Consider the following 5,951-nt stretch of genomic DNA (forward strand, 5'->3'; position numbering starts at 1 on the left):
CAGGGGATCGAACTCGGGGCCTTGAGCTTGCAAGGCAGGCGGCAGAACCACTGAGCTAAATCCCTAGCCCCGGGTAGGGGTTTTAACAGTATCACTGAGGCAGACTCCTGTGTGGGAGGAGTCAGAATCCTCCTCTTATTGGTTCTGACGGGTCACGTGACGACCCTTACGCCTGCACCCTGCGGGTGAAGAATGAGACAGGATCCAATGAACCCTTGCTCCAGTAGCGCATGAGCATCGGAGGCACAAACCCTACTTTCGAGGAGGGACTAGTCTCTGCTGCTTAGCAAGGCAAGACCTCATCGTGGCCTTCAAAAGAGGGAAAGGACACTGAATGACAAACACAGCTGGACTCGGGTGATTTTGATGGTTCCAGGAAATAACACATATCAAGAATTTAGAATACGACCTGGCCTGTGGAAACAGCTCACAAACGTTATTATACTGCGGTTGCAAATGGCTTCCTATCATCTGATAAAATACAAACCCTCTTAGATGACTTTCTTGATTTATCCGATTCATCTCACCAATCTCTTTCAATTCCTGCCACTTCCTGTCTTGACCTTTATTCGCCAGCAATTTTAGCAAAATGCCTCCCCGCGCTGTGCTCCTGGAGTCCTCTCTGCGTCGACGCCCGCACAGCGACTTTTCCTTTAATATCGGGGTTCAGTGACCATTCACATGCACATGACACATCCCTGACCAGTTTTATTCACCAGCACAGATCTCTCTGCTGATCTCCAGAACCCTGTACACACATGCTGATTCACTGTCTCATTCTTCACCGGCAGACTCTTAAACGGGGTGGTATCGCCCCCTGATGGGAGTTTCGGAAACTTGCACAAACTTTTGTGGTTGCTGAGTGCCTGAGAGGGCACCACAGACTTTTAGAAGTCAGGGGCCAGAAAACTTGGGGACTGTGTCTGCATCTGATCAACTTGAAAACGTCCTTACAGGCATTCATGTGAGTTAAAAAATTAGTACAGTTATTAATCTTATTGTTAATATAATATATATACACACACAATTATTTTTGGCATGGCTTTAAATGTATTGGCATTTCTTGAAATCAAACTATGATATAAATGACGATGGGGGGGGTCCACCAAATGAGAATGTCACAGTCCCAAGCACAATGCTGCCTGTGAAACATAATGTAAAATTTTACTTAACTATGATAAAGAAACGTGCCCATATCACAAGAGTTCAGCATGATACATTTTCCGAAAGTGACCATACCCACGTAATTATCTGCTGCTCAATAAGCATTATCAGCTCCCAGGAGCTCTCTCCAAAGCTCCAATCATTGTCCCTCTGTTCCCCAAAGATAACCACTCTTGACTTCTTTTTTTTTTTCCACTCTTGACTTCCGGCATCATATATTAGTCTGTTTTAATTTTGAGCTGATGAAATCATACAGCATGTTCTCCTTTGGGTTCGATTTCTTCTACTTACTGTCATGCTTGTGAGGTCCTCCCTGTTTTTCTGTATGTCAGTAATTCATCCCCACTGCCACATAGTATCCATTGGGTGACTATACAATTAATTTAGCTATTCCTTCATAAACACTTTGGTGGTTTCCTGTTTCTGGCACGAATAAACTTTCTAGCTCATGTATTTTTGTTCACATATATAAGCATCTCTATTGGGTATATGACTATTGGATTATAGGGTATCACTGTGTTCTAATTTAGTAGATACTGCCAAACTGGGTTTTTTTGGGGGGGGGGGGTACCAGGGATCAAACTCGGGTCCTTGTGCTTGAGCAGCAGGCAGCAAAACCACTGAGCTAAATCCCCAGCCCTCTGCAAAACTATTTTGCAAGATGCTTGTCAGTTTACACTTGCATAGCATGTAGTTGTGCCTGAGCTTTGTTTTCCTTTTCTTTTTCCTTCTGATCCCTCAGGAATACAGAATGGATAAACAGTGTTTAGTTAGTAGGAGTTTTTTTCAGTTTTTTTATAGTGGTAAAATATACATAAAATTTATCATATTAATCTTTTTTTTTTTTGAGACAAGGTCTTGCCATGTAGTTTAGGCTGGTCTTGAACTCATTATGTAGCCCATACTGGTCTTGAACTTGCAGCAATCCTCCTAGTTCAACCTCCCTAGTGCTGGAATTACAGACATGCACCACCACACCTGGCTACAATCATTGTTAAATGAAGAGTTAGTACATTCATATTATCATGTAATTATCACCACCATTTCCATTTCCATTTCCAGAAAATTTTTCACCTTGTGTATTAGTCAGCTTTCTTGTCGATGAGACACAATACTTAACACCCACAGTTTGAAAAGAAGAGGTCTAATTGGGCTCATGGTTTTGTGGGATTCAGTTCATAATTAGCTGGGTCTAAGGCAGGAACATAATTGCAGATGGGCATAGTGGAAAAAGCCACTTAGTTCCTGGTGGCTGGGAGGCAGAGCAGAGGAACAAGGCCAGAGAGGAAGGAACAAGAGGCTAGATATAGACCCCGAGGTCAATCCTCCATGACCCACTCAGACATACCCACCAATCCCCTGGACAGCTCCCTAGCCAATCAAGTTGACACAATTAAGTTTAACCACTACACTTTGCAAAACTATGACTTTATATCCATGAAACAATAACTCATTGCTTTCTTCACCCAGCCCCTGACAACCACCAATGTACCATATGTCACAATGATTTTGACTACCAAGTATCTCACATAAGTGGAACACACAGTACTTGTCTTGTTGTGACTGGCTTACTTCATTTAGTGTAATGTCCTTAAGGTGCATTTGTGCTGTACCATGTGACAGAATTTCCTTCCTCTTTAAGGCTGAATAAGATTACACTATTATATGCTACATTTTGCTTATCCATTCATCCATTGATGGACACTTAGGTTTCCTCCATATTTTAGCTATTGTGAGTAATGCCGCTTTGAACATGGATATGAAAATATCTCTTTGAAATCCTGCTTTCAATTCTTTTGGATCTAAACTCAGAAGTGGGATTGTTGGTGGATCAAATGATAATTCTATATTTAATCTTTTGAGAAACTGCCAGACTATTTTCCACAGAAGCTAAACCGTTTTACGTTCCCTTCAACAGTGCATGAAGTTCCCATTTACTCCACCTCCTTGCTAGTAATTGTTATTTCCTGGTTTCTGCTTTTAAAAAATAGTCATTCTAATGCTTGTGAAGTGGTATCTCATTGTGGTTTTGATTTTCATTCTCTAACAATTAGTGATCACCTTTTTTGGCCATTTATGTATTTTTGGAGAAATGTTTATTCAAATCCTTTGCTCACTACCAAATCAGTTTATTTTTTATTTTTTATTTTTAAAATCCACACAGGAGTTTATTACTGGCCGGGACCCGAGCCGAGGATCAGACTCGAGCTCTGACTTGGGGGGAGACAAACATGTTTTATACACCTTTGAGGCCAAAAGTTTCTAGCCCCCCCCCTCCCCCCGCCATGGGATAGAACTAGAAAAGCAAGCAAAAGGTACAGAAGTGGAACATCCTGCCGTTAGAACATTTGTAAAACAATAGTTGATTAATTCTTGTTTCTAAGAGACTTTCTAAGGGGAGGAGGTTTCTAAGCTTCCTCCTTCTAAGTTCATCTAAAGGGCAGGCAGGTGGGTCGTCCAACAGCAATATGGAGTCTGTTTTGCTAACTAGGGTCCTTCAGCTAACATTAAAAAGAGAGAAATTGATCCCAAGCTCCTAGGGCAGAGAAGGTGAGCCAGTCCCAGCACCCAGAAGCTCCCCGGCCACCATCCCAAGCTCCTAGGGCAGAGAAGGTGAGCCGGTCCCAGCACCCAGAAGGAAGCTCCCTCACCAGCATCCCAAGCTCCTGGAAGGAAGCTCCCCCGCCGCCATCACAAGCTCCTAGGACAGAGAAGGTGAGCCAGTCCCAGCACTCAGTTTATTTTTTACTGTTGAGTTTTAGGAGTTTTCTACATGTTGTAGATATTAGTCACTTATTAGCTATATGATTTGAAAATATTTTCTCACATGCTATTTGTATTACAAAAGTTTTAAATTTTCTTTTCTTTTCTTTTTAGATAGTCTCACTATATTGCTCAGGCTGGCCTCAAACCCTTGGGCTCAAGTGATCCTCCTGCTGCAGCCCTCTGAGTAGCTAAGACCACAGGCATGCATTAACCTGAAAACTTTATGATTGCCAATCTTTCTATTTTTTTCTTTTATTACCTGTGCCATTGGGGTCATATCCAAGGAACTACTGCCAAATCCCATTGTTATAGGGTTTGGCCTTGGGTTTTCTTCTAAAAATCTTATGGTTTTAGCTCTTTCATTTAGATCTTTGTCTTGTTTTGAGTTAATTTTAGTATATGGTACAGTGGTACTTCAGGTCACTCTCTGCAACCAGAATCATGGAAGGAATTAAATTTGTGAACCAAAGTACCACTGTATAAGGTAAAAGTCTAAATACATTCTTCTACATATGGCTATCTGTTTTTCTCAGCACCATTTGTTAAAAAGCTATCCTTTTCCCATGGAATGGTCTTGGGTCCTTTGTTAAAAGAAGTTGACCCTATAGGGAAGGGCTTATTCTTGGACTCTGTTCTATTCTACTGCTTTATATGACTGCCCTTATACCCGCACCATACTGTTTTGATTACTGTAGATTTGAAAATCAAGAAGATTTAAAATCAGAAATATGAATCCTCTAACTTTTTTGGGGTTTTGATAATAAATACCTGCAAAACTATCACACAAAACAAAAGCTGACAATAATCTACATCTGACCATATCACCCTCCCTGTCAACATGCCTTCTAGAGGTAAATATCATCTTCAATCATGTGCTCATTTTTGACTTGCTTTCCTTTGGGTATATTATTAAGACTTTTTAAGAGGTTGTTTTTTTATTTTGAGACAAGGTCTCACTATATAATTCAGGCTGGCCTTGAACTCACTATGTAGCCCAGGCTGGCCTTGAACTTGCAGCAATTTAAAGGTTTTTTTTTTAACTTTGTAAGAGATTATGTTGTATGTAACTTCAGGGGACTTATTTTCTCAATAGCATGTTGCTAAGATTCATTTGGTTAATTAATTTTGATTGCTGTATAATATTTCATGATGCCATGATGTGACTATCACACTACATATATATCCACTTTCCCACTAATGAGCATTTAGGTTGCTTCAAGCTTTTTGCTGTTGTACATGGAGCTTCTGTGGACATATAAAAAAGTTTCTTTTAGACATAAGTGTAAGATCAGAATTGTTGGACCACAGAATAATTAATGTTTAACTTTAAAAAACCATGTCAATTGGAGTTTTGAGGTGGTTGCACCAATTTATCCCTGCAATTTCTTTTTTTTAAGCAACAGGAACAAGGCAGATTTAGCCCATCTGAAATTCAGAATAAAGACCCTATATTTCAGAGACAGGCACTTGGTGGTGCTGGGCTTCGAGGTCCTATAGAATTGGGGGACCCAATCCTTGAATGGGAAATAATTAGGGTCAAGGAAGGAAGTGAAGAATTCACAAGGAGAGAATGGAAAAAATCTGTTGAGGGATGCAGACAGAATATGATGTAACCACTGAAAAATGAAAAATGCCAGGTAAAATTGCATAACTTCTGAGATCCAGCAGCACAACTTATTTTTTGCTTTTTATGATACTGCCATGCACCTTTACAATAATTTTTAAATTTTAATTTTGCTATAATTTCAGACTTACAGAACAATTCCAAAAATGATACAAAGAATTCCAATATATATTCACCCCATTCCCCAGATGTAAACATTTTACTGCATTTGCTTTATTCTTTTCTATCCCTGTGTAAATGTACACATTTTCTCAACTCTTTGAAAATAAGCTGAAGCCACAATACCCTCTTACCCTAAATATATACTAGTGCATACTTCCTGAGAACAATGCATTCTCTTATGTAACAAGAGTACAATAAATTAGTTTTGCCTATAAATGAAATCATACAGCATGCA

This window comes from Heterocephalus glaber, unplaced genomic scaffold (assembly GCF_053883595.1).
Source record: "Heterocephalus glaber isolate CG9 unplaced genomic scaffold, H.glaber_assembly_v1.0 deba00001561, whole genome shotgun sequence".
Classification (NCBI taxonomy): domain Eukaryota; kingdom Metazoa; phylum Chordata; class Mammalia; order Rodentia; family Bathyergidae; genus Heterocephalus; species Heterocephalus glaber.